At 35.9% G+C, this 20,902-nt stretch overlaps 1 long non-coding RNA gene across 2 annotated transcripts in view; it reads right to left on the reverse strand.

Annotated features, from left to right (window-relative positions):
- Positions 1-20,902, reverse strand: part of LOC146763432 (uncharacterized) — a 189,910-nt gene that overhangs the window by 50,482 nt on the left and 118,526 nt on the right. The gene's annotated exons all lie outside the window — the stretch shown is intronic.

A 20,902-nucleotide genomic window follows, 5' to 3' on the forward strand; every position in this document is an offset into this window, starting at 1 on the left:
CTAGACAAACACCTGGAAAAAGTAACACCAGTGGGCTTAAAAAGCTTTTGAGATAATTCCATCCTTACAGTCTTCCTTTTACTTGTTTTCCCTTTCTCCAGAGTAAATTTTTCCATATCTTTGTGAATCAGACACTATTTAGTACACTGCAAAGAAAGTGGAAACAAAAGGGTGGCTGGGTGGATGGAAGAATAAAATAGATGGAGTGTTGTATGCATATTGCTGGATTCCAGACAATAGACTCTAAACTAGAGGATCTCAGTTAACTCCCGTCTCACAAGATTAAGTAATTTAATTTAACTATGCTTCAAACTTCTGTCTTTAAACTGCCATTATAATAATTTATTTTTCCCTTTTCAAGGAAATTACATGCTTATATTGATATTTGGAATAAAAAATTATATTGTATCAACTGGAAATATTTATATTGTCTCACTAACAATGTCATACTATTAGGCATGACAACTAAATACCATAGTAGCTATGTTTTATTGTTATAATCAGATAATTTACAGTTTTGTAAATATGAAATGCATAGTGATAACTAAAGAATTATTTAACTCATAAACATAAAATGTTTGTGTAGAATATTTCAGTACCAAATTCTGGTAAGAATAAACTTGTTATTCAAACACTGAAGATAATCTGTAGGTCTAATATTTTAGACAAGTTAATTTGTATTTTTTGATCATTTATGAGAGATGTGAAAAGACCTCTGACCCAAAGGCAAACAAATCTGAAGGCAACAAACATATTTTCCATCATTTGAAAACAGAAATATCATTACTGTCAATAAAATTTGGGCGAGCATTGGCCTTTCCTGTTGACATTACAGTTCAGTGCTCACTCTCAGCCCTGACTCCTATAATCTGCTGGATTCCACAGAAGTGAATTTCTGAATGATTTGGGAAGATCAATTATTCCAATGAACTCTTTCAACCAGTATGAAATCCACAACAGAGAACTTGCATGTGGGAAAGAGTGTACATAAAAATTGCCACAGGTCAGTTATTTCTTAAAGAAAGGACAAATCATTTTCAAGCAGTAATATTTTTTTTCCAGTTAAAATTGTTCAACTAACAACTGTCCATGGAATTTGAATCAAAATGTATTGAAATAGATGTCATGTTATGAGCCAGTCAACTTACTATTCAGCAGGATTTTAATAATTTCTATTTTCCTGACAATTTAAATTTTTTTTCTCTCCTTTTCTGTCCTGAGAAGCTCCATTGCCCTTTCAGTAGCTGCCTCTGGAACAAAACCTATGTTTGACTTAATGGCTCTTGTAAGAATTTAGAGCCAGATTCTAATCTCTGACAGGTGCAAGTATGGATGAAACAGGTTGGATTCAGGAGAATAATTTATATTTTACAAAAGTAAAGTAATAAAGTTCGTGAACTTTGAAAAACACTATTTATGCAATGTCCACCTATATAGCTTAAACTCCTAAAGATAAAATAATGGAATATATTGATGTTTTAGAGACAATATTGTTTCAGTAATGTCAGTGTTTTACCACAAGCCTTACTTGACTCCATGTGCACCTTAGCAAAGGGTATTAAGCCACACTGCTTACTATTCTTGAGCTTCACTATATTTTACATTACATTTCTGACACCATCCTATATTTGTGACTTTGTCTTAGGTACAGGTTAAAAAAAACAAACAGTAACCAAAAAAATTAGATCCATAGGAAAACATATCTCTGCTGAACTGGTCTGTGTTCCAGGAAAGATCAGAAACACGAGGTAAAATAAGAAAGAAATCCATATATTTTTAAAGATATTTCATTCTTCTCAGTTAGGGATTATTTCTTGTTTAGTTTGATAACAAAGACAGCTGATATTCCAAGGTCTCTAAAGCCCATCATGGCCCTTTATAAGCCTTAGATAAAATCAAAACAGGTAGAAGCAAAATTTGTATGCGTACCCACCATCTATCATTAGAGAACAAAGGACCAACATGGAAATACAAGTAATATTTACACTCAAAAGTACATTAGAGTGAAAGTGAGGAGCAGTATTATTCTTCTGCTCAGGTCAGTACCCTACCAGCATTGAAACCATTGATTACTTCACCAACCAGCTCCAAATACCATTCATATGCATATTCACCATACAAAATATAATTTAAAAGATACAAATTCATATTTAATGCATATGCTGATGATAAATAATTGTAATGTTAGGGTTTTTGCCCCAAGATGTTCCTCTAGAGTAGTTCTATATTTAAGAAAGAGTGTAAAATATTATTGTAACGTGACAGTGAAAAAATGAGTCCACACTCTTTTTATGGGCAAGCATTAATTCAGTTTTGCAATCTGTCATCATAAGCATCTATGTAAGATTATATAAGAACAGCCATACCCTAACAAGTCAAGCACTCAGCCTGCTATTTCACATTCAAAAATAATTAGTAATGGATGCTTAAAGAGGAGTTTAAGAAATAGACAGTCATTCAGTGGTATATTTCAGGCTAAAATAATCTCTTAGGTTACTCCATTCTGCTGTTTAGGAGGTTTCTACACCAAATTTAATACTGTTCTGTTCAACTACCTTTGATGGATTTTTTTTTTCTCCACCCATTTATCATATTGTTTTTTTAATCCATCAAAACTTTCGGCATCTTTAGTTTAGAGTCACAAAGAGGTTCACTATTTAACCAAGTGCTACATTTATGTCATAGGTCACAGATTCCAGAGCTGGGCATACAGCCTCCACAGTTCATATAATGCATCTATAAAATGATGTTATGAGGATCCTCAGCTGCAACAGTAAGCTGGACAGATACAATTAATAGTAGGAAAAAAAGGAAAATGAAAAAAGAAGATATTAAATTATTCTGGAGGAAAAAAATAAAACCAAGACAGATAATAAAGCTTGATTTTGTGCAATTGAAAGGAAGAAAAGATGAGTATGGCACAAGCAGAAGACTAGAACATGTTTATAACCAATGGGCAATTAATACAATCCTGATAGTCTGGGTTTTGTTGTATACAGAGAATAATGTATAACATGTTTCATGTCCACAGATATGATTACTATTTTTCTCTCTGAATTAAGAATAAATGCAAATTTTCAGCCCCCCAAAAATCCATCATTACAAAACACAATTTACATCAAATAGGATTAAGACAAAACAGTCTCTGAAGAGGAATATGAGTTTTTTGACTTCAGCTTAATTCTCTTACAGCTTCTACAGTATTTTTGACTGCTAATGCATAGATTCAACACAGTGCACATACAACATGAATAAGTATTTGCACACTTTTTAATGGACATGGCATTGACATGTAGTGTCCTCTTGTGCCAGGGAGTAAGAAAAATAACTGGTAGTTGGATAAGACAGTAGAAAAATGTGAAAGATCAGAAAAAGAATGAAAGCAAATGTCAAGGTGCTAGAGCCATGATTTCCACATGAGGAACTTTTACTGATACCTATTGTCCCTGGACACAGTTGCCAACACTGCAATTTTGTTAGAGTACATTTGGCTGCCTTTGTGCCTTTGTCAAGCCAGCACATTTCACAGCTATAAATATGTGGGCACCCCAGCATAACTCAGCACTGTTGCCTTTCTTTCTTGTATATTTTGCATCTCCATTACAATGTCAGATTAAATATCTTTTTTTGGCAGGTATTCAATCATTGTGTTTGCTCAGGGAAACACAGGATATTTTTCACTACTTTTGGAGATGGGGAGGGGAACAAAAAGTCAGCTGTTTTTCTACTGAACCACATTTGTGTGGTCACAGGGACTGAGTTGCTAGAAGCATTGAAAACAGATTTGATGGCCACTCACTGACATACCACTGCAGCTAGTCCAGCCCTGTAGCTATAATGATCAGTTTTTCCAGCATCAAAGGTTCTGCTCCTACAGCAGAACTGCTTCTTTTTCATGGGGAAAACTAGCTTAACTTTCATGGTTTAAATGAAATCAGGATGGAAGCAGTTTATTAATTTACTAATGACGTAATTAACCAATGGGAGAACTCAACATTCAGGAAAAGAATCCTCAATAGAAAAGGCACCACCTGCCTCACAAAGCATGGGCAGTACCTGCCCACTTTGTCTGCCCCACTTGCTACCTGAGGTCTTCCCCCTGTTAGAGATCTTCATATTTCTCCCGTGCTGCTTTGCAAGCTAACCCTTTTCCTGAGAGTTTATTGCTAGTCCCTTGGTTACTGTTTAGATAATGAGCACTTGAAGCCAATCTGAAATTTTTTGTTGCCTTTTGGCGTCATGAGTTTTGGTACAAAGCTCTTTTCAGAGCAAAAAGTTTGGAGTGCTCTCACACACATCTAATGTTTTCATTCTCTCTTCCTATCCAGACCATGTTACTTTTCTAAAATACATCATTGTACCAACTCAGATTGATTCATTAGTACAGATTCAGTCCTCCATGAGTCAAGTTTAAAAGAAAGTAGTATAAAGCCCTGTTTTCAGCATGCTTTCATAACACAGATATTGTCAAATTATTGTTTATAGAAAGCAAATATTGACAGAAAAACTGTGCAGAGTATACCAGCTCAAGAAAAATCATGACATATATTCATCTATAGTCCCCTGGTAAAGATGGATAAAGCCTAGCATTTTTTGAGTAATTTTTGGCACTGCAGCTTGAATTTCAATTAGGCCATTGAACAGATGCAAAGCTTTGGCTTTGTGGTTGGGCATCAACATGGGACTCAACATTTTGACTATTACAGTTATCTTCCTTGCACAGCATCTGGCAAGTCAAATCATCTGCGCTGTTAAGTAAAAAACTGAAATAATGTCATGAATTTAGATTCCTTCAGACAGATTTTAATTCAGTGAAACAATGACAGCATATATATTGGAGATTTTTTCCCACAGGTTTTACTCCTTTATTTTAACTATTTCATTGAGGAACTGGTTAGATTTCAGCAAGCACAACTTGAGTGGTATAAAATTATTTCTGAATTAAAAAAGAGATATAAGTCTATTGACCTACTGACTATGAAATTAAATTAGTCATCTGTTAAAAGAGTCACAGTTTTAGGCATGAGAGGTTGTGGGGGAAAAAATATAACAGCTGCTACATTGGCAAATGAAATAAGACAAGAAAATTTTTGGAAGTAAGAATTTTTTTGTCCCTGAAAGCTTTATGAATTTGTAATTGAAAAATTGAATTGTTGTACTGTTTTGCTTACTATATCAGTAAGCAAAATTATCCCTGAGAAACAACGGAAGAATTTTATTCTGATTGAGAAATGCTTGATGAATCTTGAACTGTCATTTCCATACAAGACACCTTAGCACAAAGGATGTACAGCTGGACTGTAAACTTCAGTTTTGAATACCACCTCATACCTCTCAGTTCCTGACCTCCATGCATATAAAAATTTAGAAGTCATACATTATTTTAGACACAAATTTGTACAGAAGATTACACAGTACTTGGAGAAGCATCTGTCAAGCAATCTCAAAATGGGAAAGATTAAAGGAAGATATATTCATAGAAAAATGCAGAAGGAAGTGAGCACATGAAGCCAAATGAGGACCTAGAAGGAATTCAAAGATTTAGACTAGATAGGGTCAGGATTTAAAGAAAAAAACGACCAGGCTATGCTGGGGGTAAGCATTGCAACCTTTAATGAAGCATATTTAAGTACTTTTCTGGATGTAGCTATCATATCTCTTTTGACTAGAGTTCCCTAGTGATCAAATCAGCACCATCATCAAGAAAAATATGCAACAAACCACTTGGCTGACACTGCTCCATCTCAGTGAATAAAGCCAGCCTGTCCTTGAAATATGGCCATTTTTAAAATTGAAGCATTCTGTCAGAATTGGAGTATTGTATGAGACATTGATTTCTCACATACTAGGTGATAAGTACTTTGTCCTTTGTCTCTTCTTCCACATTCCCGCAATATAGCAGCCTATTATAGCAGTGACACTGCATGAAAAATCAGCTTCCCAACTAAACAACGTTTACCAGCTCCCGCCACTGCCTGGAAGTGTCCTGTATTGAGATCACAGTATTGTGCTCATAGGGATTCAAAATCTTTTGATTTGTGTCCACTCTTACACAGTGGCATGGCCAAGGGCGCTGGGGTGTCTGATTTTTTTCACTAATGAAAGGACCACTGAATACAGAAGGTGAAAGGGGGAAAGCACAGCACCAGCTGCTGTAGGAGAGAAACATGACCCCTCTAAAGTGGTGTTCAGTCCCCTGAGTGGGACTGACAACCCAACCATGCAAAGGAAAGGAAGTGCTGCAGGGAAAGGAATGGTACCACCACACAGGGACACTCTTGTATTTTCACTTGCACATGGGCATAGCAGAAAAAAGGTTTCATCTGCTGCTTTAACTGAGTGCATTGGAGTGTGATTTCATTTCTTGGGTGCATGTGTGAGTGCATGTGTGCAAAAGACAACAGGAAGGAGCACTTAGTTTGATTGCACTCTAACCATTTGCTGATAATGTGGTTGAAAGCAATTGTGTCTCATAATTTACGTTTTTAAAAGCCTGACTTGTAGTAACTGGTTTAAAAACACTGAACAAGATTAAAATAAAAAGGGGGGATTGGAAAATTAAGTCTGCAAATGGAATCTGGAATTGGTAATCTATCATGCAGTGGGATGAAATTACATACAAATTGCTTTGTATGTTAAAACTTCATGTGAAAACAAAGATTTTGGGTTTTATTACACACTTAATGAATAGTCTCAAAAGAGGGATGCCTTTCCACAGGAAAAAAAAAAAAAAAAAAGAAAAAAATAGTTTGGTTGTTTGCTTGTCAAGTTGTCTGAATATCTGAATAAAGGTATTGAAGATATTTACTGTGAGGGTTGTGAGGCACTCGAGCAGGTTGACCCCAGCAGATGCCTCATCCTTGACCAAGTCAGACGGCTTTGAGCAAACTGCTTTAGTGAAAGGTGTCACTGTCCATGGCACAGGAGTTGAATTAGATTATCTTTAAGGAGCCTTTCAACCAAAACCATTCCATGATTCCATCATTCTATGACATTCTCCTTGACTGAACTGGACCTAAGTCACACTTCCGACAGTCAAGGGATAGATTGCAGTTTTCTTAGGGACAGGGTCAAGTTTCTATATCAGCTGTCTCCGTACAAGACCAAAAGGAAAGACCTTTTCTTGAGAAAGGAGAAGGACAGAGAACAAAACCTCCCATGAATGGAACAAGTAAGGAGACCTGCCTTTTTCACAACCCACAACTTTAGGGATGCACAATTTTCCTAGAAATTTCATCTTCTCAGTTGCTGTCAGAACAACATATTCATTATCTCTAATAAATACATGCAGAGCCAATTCTATTGTCCCGCCCACTTTCTTTGCAAATATGGGCTCCTGGATGGAAACCAGCAGAATTATTCTTATCTGTGCAAGACTATATTTGGTTGCAGAAACAAAGTTTAATTATAAGGGAGAAAATATAGGGAACAGAAAATAAAAAGAAAGTTGGACAGTGCTTCTGGATATTGCAATGAGTTTCTTCCATTAAAAAAAGAAGTAAAAAACTTAATTCTAAATGGACTAGGTAGCTAATTATGGGATACTTACACAGTGTCATATAACTATATTTTGTATTGCCTTTTAGTATTAAGTAATTTAAAATATGTTTTTAAATTCTGAAATGAAAGCACTGAGAAACCCAAAAACCATAATGATCACCCTTTGTTATGAACATCACCTCAGAAATACTTAATTCAGATTACAGAAGAGCCTCAAAGAACAGTTTCCTTAAACACTCATAATTTTGAAAAATGTTTAAAGGCAAGTTCCTGAGCTATGGCTTTCTTTGGGAGAAAAACACTGAGATAAAATTGTGTGTTACACAAGTGTCTTAATCCCAGATATCTCAGTCAGGATCTTTTCCTGTGCTACTTGGGATGCAATTCTCCAAGTCCATTGTTAATGCCATTTTTGTCTTGCACAGATCCCAGACTCAGATTCATAGACCATTCTTGAACGACTAAAGTCCAGAAAATTTCTTCTTTACATTCAGGCACCTTATTATTGTACTTCAGATAAACCTTTACTTCTTCACTTTTTAAAATTATAGCAGTGATCTAATAGCTGGACATTTACAAAAATTAGCTGCCCTGTTTAATTTTGTCAGCTATATGATTTAACCACAAGTTGTTCATATTTAGCAATAAAATCTAGGTGGGGGTGGGCAGGGGGAGGAGAGGGGAGAAAGAAAAAGAGAAAAGATAATACCATTCCATCCTTATTTCATGAGTTACTGGATACTAATAAAATTATGACATCTCCACACTTCACACAGGTGTAATATCTCTACAGGATTTTTTGGTTTAAGATATTAAATGATCAGACAGGAATACCCACCAGTGAGTGAAGTCTGGGCTATGTGGTCAAAGTACAAAACCTAAAATAATATCCTAACTTTCCTGTTTACTGAGGAGGATGCCCAAGTTTCAAATTATATTGAGTGGCTTGGCACACCATACAAATGAGACAAATACTTGCTCCAGTGTTATGACTACAGATTTCTTTATACTCTTTCAGCAGATGGTTTATGGTGACAGCTATTTATCATCCTGACCAATGTTGCCTTTTAATTACCTTTTGTTTCATCACTTCCTTGTCATCTCTACCTGTTGCCTGGTTTTGTGTGTTTGGGATTTGTCAGGAGCATTCCTGCATTGTACAAAGCAGGTGTTGGTGTTGTTCTCAGTGTAAATCTGCATTCAGTAGTAAGGGCTATTTCCCCTGACCTGGAAAATCAAAGTGGATTATTTCTATCAGCCATGAATTAATTCTCTGAAGAATTTGAATGCCCATAGAAGAAGGTAGGCGAGAACAGTTACAGCAGATTTGTGTAACAGATTTTTTTCTGTACAGGCAGACAAAGCAAAGATATTTCTCAGCTCTACATTTGCTCAGTGAGTTCAGCAGTGGGGAAAGGCCTGCTTCACAACTGGGATCCTTCATTCATTTAAAAATATATTTGCCATGGATAATTTATAAAGGACAAAATTTATTGATGTGTTGAAAGACAGCACAGGTCCAACATCACTGGCCACTTTTTCTCCTGCAGAAGTACTGGACATGGTTATATACTACATAAAGATTTAGTTTACAATTTCATCACTCAAACAGTTTATGCTTGTGTATCTATAGCAGTCAGACCATCAGCCATATTAATGACTTTTCATCAGGCTTCACTGTGTGCTGGAAGAAAATGTATCTCCTGCAGGTCACTACTAATACTATTGCAATAAAATGTATGTAATCACTTTTTGCTGTCAACACTGCAATAGCAGAGGTGTTCACCCTGAAGATGACCTATTATATTTTTATGGGTCTGTCTGGGAGGTTTTATAGGACTGAACATAATCCAAGTTCTTAAATTACATTAAGGTGGTCTGAGTGGAAAACTTTAAGTTTGAAAAGATTCTAAGAAAAGATGTTATTAGCAAACACACCAATTTTGAACAGTAAAGATGTCAAATAAAAATTACCTACTACTCTCTCCTTTAAATGAAAGAATTCCTTTCTTTAAAATATAAATAAATATTTTATTATCATATCACAGCTAGGAAGCTGAATTATTCATTACCATTTTGTATATGAAAATATTTTTAAACAAATGTAACAATCTATAATATATAATATATAAACATACTGAAAAAATTTTATCCTATAAAAACTAGTGTATGGGGGTTTTGTGCATATGCTGTGAAGCTTTCTAGTCTTGGCACATATGTGTATGCTGTATACATGAATCACTGCACAGGATATTTCAAGATATGCATTATCCAAATTCTAAAAAAAAAAAGTTTTTTAATGTACAGACATGATTTCAGCGAACACAATACAAAAAAATAGATAAATGAAAAAAGCAGAACATGAAAAGGGGAAGGGAAGGGAAGGGAAGGGAAGGGAAGGGAAGGGAAGGGAAGGGAAGGGAAGGGAAGGGAAGGGAAGGGAAGGGAAGGGAAGGGAAGGGAAGGGAAGGGAAGGGAAGGGAAGGGAAGGGAAGGGAAGGGAAGGGAAGGGAAGGGAAGGGAAGGGAAGGGAAGGGAAGGGAAGGGAAGGGAAGGGAAGGGAAGGGAAGGGAAGGGAAGGGAAGGGAAGGGAAGGGAAGGGAAGGGAAGGGAAGGGAAGGGAAGGGAAGCCCAAGGAGCATGACTCCTGTCATGAATTACTTTATCTAGAATAAAGTAGGCAAACTTTGTACTCTAATGTTTTAAAGCACCAGTTTTGCTCATGTTTAAATGTAGTTTATTCAATTTAGTGTAAGCTGAGCTGAGTCCCACACACTTTTGAAGCAACAAAAGTAAACACTACTTTGTATAAATTAATTTATCCAATTTCAAAAGAAAAAACAGGACATAGGCTCAATTATTTAATATACAGGCTAAAGATAAGCTTATAATGACATGGATTGAAAAGAAGCAGGTCTGGCATGACACAGACAACAAATAGGTATAATAGAGACATCTAACTAAGCTTTCCTAAAGCTCCTTATTTCATTTCTCCTGCTCATACTAGAGATGTCTTCAGCAATGATGCTGTAACTATCAGTGTACCAGAGGCAGTCACAGAAAACTTGTTCCCAGAATAAATATCAATATGTTCTGCTTTTCAAACAAAAGAAAAATGCAGGGACTCTACAATCATATCTCCGGCTTAATATTCTCTTTTTTATTTATCCTGCTGAGGGAAAAAGTATCTTCAATGCATCCTAATCAAAACTTTAGTTGGCTTTCAAATGAATGGAGCATGATAAAAGATAATTATAGTAAGACCAGAAGCAGCTGTCAGCCAAAAACTGAAAGGGAAAGGAAGATATTAGTGGCCATTTTTTAAATCAGGGAATCAAGAAGGAAGTCTTTTACTGAACTTGGTAACTTTCCACTGGGGTCACCAGGAGGTAGGATAGAGAATATTCATATAATGCAGTAAATGTACACTTGCATCTGAGGGTTGGGTCTTCTAGGAAAATGGGGCAGTACAGTCAGGGCAGTGACTCTGAATATGCTGCCAGACCGACAGGGATAATGTTCATTGTTCATGTGCAGATGAACTTTACAGGATACCCAAGGAGTCCAAGGTCTCAGACATACCGAGTACATACCACACAGGTGGTCTGTGCATGAACAGTAAGAGCAGTATGCCAAATGTCTCTTGAATTTACTACATGTTGCCTATGAATGTACCTCCAGAAAATACCAGAAATAAATTAGGAAGCCTAAACTAAAATGCCAGTAATGTGCCATGTTGTTTTCCAGAGTTGCCTTTTACTGGGAAGTAGTGCTTTCATTGAAGGCAGACAGACTCACCCACATGTATTGCAGGAAAAGCTGGGAGAAAAAAAAAAGAGGAAATAAGAATATGAAGGCAGGGAGATAAAGGTGAGTAGGGACATAGGGTAATGTCATAGGTTAGTCCTTGCTGAACATTTGGCTCATATCACCTTTATCAGCTACAGAAGGACAAAAGAGCAGAGTCTTATAGGTTTCAACAATGGAATTACAGTAGAAATCTGTGTTAATTCCAGAATTCTGGAATCTTGGTATCCATCTATGGGGTATTTTATACCTTAGTGTAAAGTTAATTAAATCAGTATGCATTTACATATTTTAAGGAATATTTGCTCATGATACAGCTCACAGTTTCCAGTATTCAGATAATTATATTAGAAAATAGCTGGTCAGATGGCACAACAAGCTTATTCCAAGCTTTTCTGAAATGGTTTAACAAAATTTTCAATATAGTTACTACATCAACCTCTTAGCACTTGTAAAGCAGCATGGTTGCTTTCAGTCCTATGAACTTGCACTGATTTATGCCAATGAAAGTGTAGGCATTGCTGTAAATTCACAGAGTTCTTTTGAATTCCATGAACTTACATCCTTCATGCAAACCAGTTACATTATGCAGAGCTGGTTGTTTACAATCTGTGTTGCAAGTATCAATCAACTTAATGCATTTCCAAGCTAGATTTCCAGTCTAAGCTAATAATCTAAACCTCTGGATAGTGAATGCCAAGAAACAGTATATATATTTTTTTTTCTTGCACTGTGGCATATTTCTTTTCTCCTAATGTGGATTCATCTGATCTGTTTTAGATGCCTACTTTAAGAGATATGCCTTACTCTAAAACTGCTCGTCTGTGGAGATTTACAGCCTTCTGGACAGATTCATTCCACATCGAGCCTTAAATAAGGTGACTCACCTTTTGGAGGTGTTTGTAGCTTTTATTGTGAGAATACCCCAGGATATGAATCAGATGAGTAATTTTTAGACACTTACATTTGGGTCAGAAGAACTGTTGCCACAATTCCAGGAGCTTTCAAAAAAATCAGAGAGCCAAGAGCTCATCAATTTGTTAAATAATTGCTTTTTCTTTCAAACCTACATGTCACCCAAGAGGATAACACAGTCCTTAATTATATGAGAAAAGTGCTAAAAACATTACTTTTAAGTGGTATTAAACAGCAAAAGTCCAACAGCCAGAAGTTCAAATGTACAAAAATTTATGGGAAACCAAATGAATCCTGCAGGAGAAGTACCATTTAATCTTTTCTCCTCCACACTTACCATCAATTTAAAACAAATAAAAAATCTTCAGTGTATGTTCCTACCTATGAATGGCAGACATTGTGATCCAATCACTTTAGCCACTCTGTGCTCATTACCTTCTGCTCTATTGAACATATTGAAAATGTGGATGGACAGTAATTAAACATACAGGCATGAAAGCAAAGGCTACAAGATTTAGTTTATTCCTACAGTTTGGTCTGATTTAAAAAATAGCAAACACAAACACAAAAACCAAAACACACTCAAAAAGAAAAAAAAAAAAAAGAAAAGCAAACCAAACAATCAAAACCAACTTATTATATATAAAAGAAATGAAATTAGTAAAGGTATAACCCTGTAAAAAATGGATAAAATTATACTGTATATCTAGAGATACTTCTAGGATAATATGTTTGAAAGTAAGAAAAAGCAAACAGAAAAAATAGCCAACAAAACATACTGACCCCAGTGCAATAGAAATTTGTAATAGTTGAACACACATCTCCCATATTCACACGACAAAGCCCAGTGTGTTAGGATTAACACTATCCCATTGCTAGTAATCATCATCAGTAGGAATGCAGGATTGAACTATCAGTTGCTGCCTTCTGTAAAAGGCTCCAATAATTTTATATTAAAGAAACGTTTTTATGTTTACCCAAAATATTTATAGGATTCTCTCCAGGTATTGAATTAGGAGAAAAAGAGATTTAAATGAGCCATGTCAGAACAAAGAATAACTATTTTATGAGTTTACTGCTCAGCTTATTACTCTGAGGTGGCATTTGCTTTACCACCTTGACAGTCTGAAGTAATTTAGTAGATTGTAAACCATCACTACTTTAATTACAATGCTTCACTGAGCAGTCACTTTGTGCACTTGCTAAGAATTTTCTGCTAAGAAATTGTTCTGTCCACTTCCATCAAGCTATAACTTGAGGACTTAATAACAGAGGTACATGTAGCCAAAAGCTACTCATGTGGAAAGAATGGCAACCACTACCACAAAAAAACACTGCAGCCAGATGCAGAAGTTAAATCTCAGGCACCAAACCAATCCAGCAGCCTTCTGCTAAATGGTTCTGCTAGATCTCGGTTCTGCAAAGATGCAGGTAGCCTCCTACTGCAGTGCTGCTTCACTGAGGTGCTTGTAAGGATTGATTTACCTAATCTTAGGCCCTCCTGTTTTCTTCATAAAGATTTAACTCATCTACACACTCCAGAATCCTCCATTTCCTAGCTAGAAAAAGAAAAAAAAATGGGTGTGAGAAACAAAAAAGGGTCACTAAGAGAATCCCAGCTGATCATTTCATATAAATAAAATCTTCCTTATGAGAACTCAAAGTCGCTCTAGGAACACTAATTAATAGCTTGCTATTAGCCTTAAAATGCCCCAGTTTCACAGACAGAGAGGCAGAGGTTGTTAAATTACTTGTTCAACAGACAGAGAGGCAGAGGTTGTTAAATTACTTGTTCAACATTACAGTCTAATTGTGCCACCCATTCTGACTCAGATTTCTACAAAAAAAAAAAAAAAAGAAATCATTACTTCCCAGCATCTATGTAAGAACAGAAAGGAGACCAGTACCTTCTGACAACTTGGGCTGGTCCTTTATGCATGGAAACAAAATCCAATGTTTCCTCATAGAAACTAAAGACTTGCATTTTTCAGTATAAAGATATGTAGCAATAAAATTTCCTGAGGCTATTTGGATGACAGTCCAGCTCAGTTTGGAAACAGTTCAGGAAATTTGGCAGGATATTAAAAAGAAAATATCTAACTATCATAACTGTAGCAGGGGAAATCCTTCTCTCATAAACAGTTGCATCTGTGTAATTAAGCTTGGCAGGGATGCTGTTTTCTGGTTCTTCTAACAGAGTTATCAGCAATGAGAGGTAGTTTAAAACTTGTGAAGTAGGACAGAGAGACACCTCCTTTACCATGGAATATGCATTGAGAACGCACATCACTCTCAGTTTAATAAATTAAACTTAGTTAAATAGAGTTAGGCTAATTTATATGAAGGTATAGGACAGGGGATTATCTGCCAAGAAAACCTTGAAACAAGGATACAAGTAATCCCATGAGAAAAATGTTTCCAGCCAGAGGGTTAAAGCTTCTTTTGCTGGCACAAGGACAGTGCAGTTGCATAGCAGCTCCATTTCCAGACTAACTGAAAACCCATCTGAAAGAGCTTGAGGATTTTATCCCTTTGTGTGTCAAGCCCTGTAACATAATGGGTAGCAATTACATAATTTTCCACTCCATATCAATTTGGATTCCTCCTATGTATATCAACATAATTTTCAGTTAACTCTTTTTTCCTGCACATAAACTTATATGTATTCTAATTTTTTTTCAGCTCTCTTCCAAATAGATCTTAAACTCTCAGCTGATTTTTTTTTTCCTCAATACACATTACTTTATGACAATGTTAATCTTCTTGTATTAAGCAAGATAGAATTTATTTAAAGAAATTAGATATCAAATGAAAGCAGAAATGAAAAATGTCTATTTCTCTCATGGTTCCTAGTGTCAGGGTGACCCCGAGATCATAAAGAGTCTTTTCTCCCTAGCCTGATGCAGTCGAAGAAGGAGCCTGGAATGCTTCTGATTGTGCTTTCAAGGTTGTTTATTTTTGCTTATCTATAACATTCTTTCTCTGACCTGCCAAGCTCTGTCCAGAAAGGAAGCCATGGCCATCTGCCCCCAAGCCACAAGTGGCTCCCACCTTATATACTCAAAACTACGTGTGTATGTTTACAATTTCTCTACCAATTCCCATCACCTACGTTAGACTGTGAATCTCTACCTTAAACCAATAGAAAAGTGCCACCATCACACCAAGACACGGAGGACAAGACAAAGGAGAAGGAGGCTAGGACACACCCAAATTCCTCCATCTTGTACCCCCTTGAACCCCATTCTAGAAACCCAAAATTCTACTTTTCCACTCTGTGTTAGTTCAAATATCACACTACTAAAACCCTTGTGGCTTGTAATTCCTCATACAAAATTGACAGCTTTTTTCACAGGCTAAAATCAAAGCCACAGATGTTTTTGACTTCTTGCCACAGTCTCCGAGAACCCTGCCAGGGTCTCAAGACAGCCAGGGCAGCCAGAGGGATGTCCTGGACTCCAACAGAAAAACCTGCATAAAAACATAGGAATTAGCACTATATGCATCAGAGTTGTCTATACACAATTTTTTCCAGCTGGTATCAACTTTTTAGCCATTCACACAACCTATGGTAGGTACTTTTAAAATTTCCTTTATTATTATAAATCCAAAATATATTAAAAAAATGAATGTAATATAAAAAATAAATGTAATATAAAAATAAATGTAAATTTAAAAATTTAAAAAATAAATGTAAATAAACAGTCATTAAACATTTATATCAGTGTTCACTTTTTCTTACATAATATCCAATGAAATGTTAAGGAAATTGCATATCAGAAAAACATCATTCTTACAAAAGTGAATTACTCAAATATGATAAAAAATTAGTATCTTTGAGGTTCAAGAAGCAATAGCTACACCAAAAGCCTGGTATACTCCTGTATTAATAGATTCTTACACATTTTCTGCAGGACTCTGCATATCTAGCTTTTTGTCTCTGAAAGTACACTTATAAATATATTTTCTCTGGTGACACCGAAGTTTTAAGCAACTCAGCCCTCCCCCATCACACTCTCAAGTGTCCTGGAAAAACTGTTTATGGTTCCAGAACATTAAAAAATATAAGTGAAACCATGGACAAAAATAGTGTCAGCCTCAGCCAGTCCTTTGCTCAGTTCATTGCAAATTGCCAGAATAGTTCTCCCAGGGCAAACCAAGCTGAAGAGCACTGGAGCAAGGAAAGGTGCATATGTTGCCAAGCTGTGGTAAGTGTGGCAATTCTGAGAGAGTGATTTCAGTGTCACCAGTGCTGGTTCAGCTCCAGAGCATTCCTGAGGGATTTGCTAACACACTGGGAGGTAAGTTAGGGCTCCAGCCAAATGGTGAAATGTAAATCCTACCATCTGTACTAAGACAACTGTCTTTGGTTTTTAAGGCAAAGTCAGAAAAAATACACATGTATAACTTAGTACTCTTCTGTACGTTTAAAGTGTAATTTATCTTAATTTCAAGATAATTAATAATTAATGAAGAAAAACAGAAGGAGACAACATTATTTAAAATGTTTTACTACAATTAACATATGAATTAAAAGTACTAATATAGAAATTCAAGTATTTTTTCCAATTCTAGATAACTTGAAAAAAAATTAAGTTTGATGTGTATATATACAACATGTTCATAAACATTTCAAAAACAAAGATATTTAGATAAAGTTCCTAGTTTCTTTTAATGAATGGTTACAACCAAATTTTCTCATTGTAAATGCAACCACTTTATGAGGTCAATAACCCAGAAACAAGTGAAATATTTTAATACTTATGTCTACATTTTGATCTCTAAATTAGATACACAAATCACATGAATGTAAAAATACTCCAAAGCATTGTTGAATGTTCCTATGTCAATATCACTACAAACACATTTAATGTCTGGACCAATTCCAATAGCGCATTGAAATACAATGCAATATTTCATAGCTTTTAAAATTAAAACAAGGGTCATTAACTCAAGCTTCCTTCAGATTGACTTTACAGAGATAATGATAATATCAGAGGAAGCCTGGAACTGTTATCTTGCTTTTCAGTGTATTCTAAAAAACTCAGATATATTAAGTAAGGCCATACACTTCATGCAGTCAATTCTCAGTGGTATTTCAGGAGAGATTTATCGAACCAGTAGATTGTTTCCTCTCAGATACCACTGAGACATGCTCATGGAATTCTAAGATGTTTACAGTAAATTAGAAACTAATTAGTTGAACTGAAATGCCAGCACCTGCTCCTGCATTATTTAAAAGAAGAAAGGAGGAAAAAAATCAACAGGAAAACATTTAGGGTTTCACAAATGGAGATAATACTTCAGGGTCTGGTTTTCTCCAGGCCCATTTAATCATTTGAAAAGGTTGTCAGAATTATTGGGTTATGAAACTGAATCAATGCATCTTAGATATTTTTCCTTCCTGCAGCTTTATAGTCATTATTGTATTAAGATTCTGGCAAACAAGGCAAACAATATTTATGGTTCCTGCCATAACATTAAAAATGCATATCCCATTCAGATTTTATGAATCTTGAATTGCAGCAGGAAATGAGCAGTTTAGATGATAATTGACTTGTAAGGATTAGAACAGTTCAGGTTTCCCCCTGTGCAAAGAGGAGGTTCATCTGAGGTCTTGCAGATAAATGATAATTCCTTCAAAACATCACATCTGTCTTTACTAAAAGGTGCTTTTGTTCTGCAACTCTATATTGTGACAATAACAGTTATTAGTAAATCATATAGAGCAGGCACAGATAGCCATTTTCTGGTGGTAAAATGAGGGTGAAATACAATCAGATATTAGATACATGTGGTATTTCATAAAATGCATAACAAAATAACCTGCCAAACCTAATGAGTTTGTAATTTAATCAGGAAACTATAGTACCCAAGCAATTCTGGATGGGAATAGGTACCATCAGTGAGAGAATCAAAGTAATAAAAATGCTCTGAGAAGAGCTGTGTTTCACTTGGAGAGCAGAAGGGGAAATTTTCATAGTATAGGAATTAAAAAGCTTTTCATATCAGAGAAAATTCCCTAAATTAGAACTTAGAAGTAAAAAAATATATGCTATTTTGGTTATAGTCATATTTCATTATTCCATTTCAATGAACAATTGCCAAAGTATAATCATCTTTTCTTGCTATCACTGTGCAAGAAGCAGAAATATCTTCTTTTACTTCTTTTATATTCTACCTCAGTATAAGGCACAGGAATGAAACAAATACCCAGGTGGAGCTTGCTATTGCAAACAGAAGTTCAGAAGGCATCCTCAGTAATATTAGGTTTCATTAACTGCCTAAGGTCCCTGTTAACAAATTAAATATTTTAGTTTTCCAGCAAAGTTCTCTATCTTTTTTCTACTCTTTTCTATACTTTTTTTCCTCAGCTTACCCATATGTCCTGTTAAATTTTGTAGCTACTCTAATTGCTTAATCTGACCTTCAATCAACTCATCAGATCTAACCTGCAATGCTGGTATGCTTGGAAATTCCCAAAAAGCAAGAAAACTGGTTTTGCACACCTTGCTGGCTATAAATTCTGCTGTGACTTTCCTTCAGAATTTGTCTTTTAAATCAGATATCAGACTATTACCTTTTTCATTTTAACAAAGAGAATAAAAATGAATTTGAGAAGCTCTTAAGATAGATCGTGTTATTATAATATTCTCTTGGAACATGTTTTAAAATATGTTCATGATTGTAATTTAACTGAACCATTCCCTTCCACAAGATATTAAACTCGTTATGGTGCCATGGCATGTTTCAGTATTCACACACATTAGGTCCCATTTTCCCTACCAGTGAGCCTAATGGAAACACACACCATTCAGTGTTATACTGTATTCTCCCCACACACTGTGCTATATTCCAAAGAAGCACCACAGGGGATGGAGAGTGTAGATCCAGAGGCTAGAGCTATTCCCACAGTGCCACAGTTTAATGTCAAACAGAATGATTCCATCAAAAAAGTATAAATATTTCCACATGACAGGGATGGGAGTGAGTGGTGGAGGTAGAATCTTTCCTTTTTTTCATAGAGCAGAAACCCCAGATTTCAGTCATCACATATCCCATGAGTCACACAAAAAGTCTAAAACATGGGCACCTGGGACACCTCTTTAGAGTGTACAAGTCTCTTGACATATATTATGTGACAGAATTGAAGGAGCTTAAACACCTGAGGATTATGTATGTAATCTGCTAACCTAACTTTCTCATGGCTGCAAAGAAAAGGTTGGGTTACAAGAACATAGAAGTTTTCAAGTGAGGTGGGGTTTTTTCTCAGGAAAAAAGAAGAACAATGATGAAGGAATGTTTTCCATTGGCTTTTGATTTTGGAATGTGCTGGTGGCTTTAGAATAATTTTACTTGAAAAATAAATAATCATAGGAAAAGAAGCAACAGGCATAGATTTATAACATGAACCCAAAAAAAAAAAGCTTTAAGAGAAATACATGCTGTCATAGAATTATAAAAAATGTGACTTGAAACCATGAGCAGAGACACAAGAGAGGCTCTTATTTTTCCTATTTTCATTAAAATTGAAATTTGCATAAAATTTCTGGAAAAACAAAATAAGGATATGAAATTGATTCAGGCTTATCATAACATTCAAAAACATATTTTAGCTCAAACTGGAACTGAACCAAGTTCCAAGCATTATTTTGAAGATGTTGTTGAACTCTGCCATCCTCTCAGAGGCTTGCACCTCAGAGGAATGGATTGACCACGTGCTGACATTGCAGAGGGATCGCCAGCTCTGAGCCTGTCTGCGTTGCTTAGAATCTCCCTGCCCTATCTATCACCACATGCATGGTCAAAATCTTCAATAAAAAACATCATCTTTTCATGGTCTTTGCTGTTCTTTACAGTTCTGCAAACACTAGCAAGGAGATCAGTTATTTGGTTGTACTTCAAGTTGAGTATTTGCTGCTTCTAACAAGAAGGATCTTTGTTTCCTAGTCTCCTGCAGTGGACAGCAATGTTCAGCTGGTTACACAAAGCCAAGCCCTCTCCTTGCTCAGTAGCCACCTGCCACCTCACTGCCTGAATAGGACTGCACACACACATTCATACATGTGTGCATGTGTGTGCTCATTCAGTGGAGGGGACAGGCAGAAAGATCTGAGAAGTTTTGAATCCTGTTTCCCAGAGCTGTGGAACTATTCTTATTCCAAATGCAACACTATACTATACATTTCTTCATTTATACAAGACTGAATGCCAACTTCAAGGGAATTTCAGAGAGGCTAGATTCTCCATTTGTAACACTTCCCATTTCCCAGCAGAGATGAAGAAACCCTCCTTGGCTGAAGCCTGAGCAGCATGCCTGACTGTACCACAGTCAGGCCCTTTTGAAATCAAAATATTGTAATTTTCATTATGAAACCATTTCTGGATTCATGGGCTGGTTGAAAAATTAGCCTTATTGGCTTGAATTCTAATGAAAATAGCATCAAACGCACTGGAATCTGACAGAAGAAAAAAGTTTGCTCTCTATTTCCTGAAACAGAAATACCTCTATTATTAGTTAATCTCCCTAACTGGAGCAATCACGAATAATCCAGGTTTTTTGCTAATCACTTGGCAAGTAAATCAGAAAACCGCATCACACTCCATCAGCAGATAATAAATAATATAATGCAAGTTTCCTTATCTAGACATGTGTAAGGAGTTTGGGAATGAAGAGCAA

This window comes from Lonchura striata, chromosome 1A, assembly GCF_050655825.1.
Source record: "Lonchura striata isolate lonStrDom1 chromosome 1A, ASM5065582v1, whole genome shotgun sequence".
In the NCBI taxonomy this organism is placed as follows: Eukaryota; Metazoa; Chordata; class Aves; order Passeriformes; family Estrildidae; genus Lonchura; species Lonchura striata.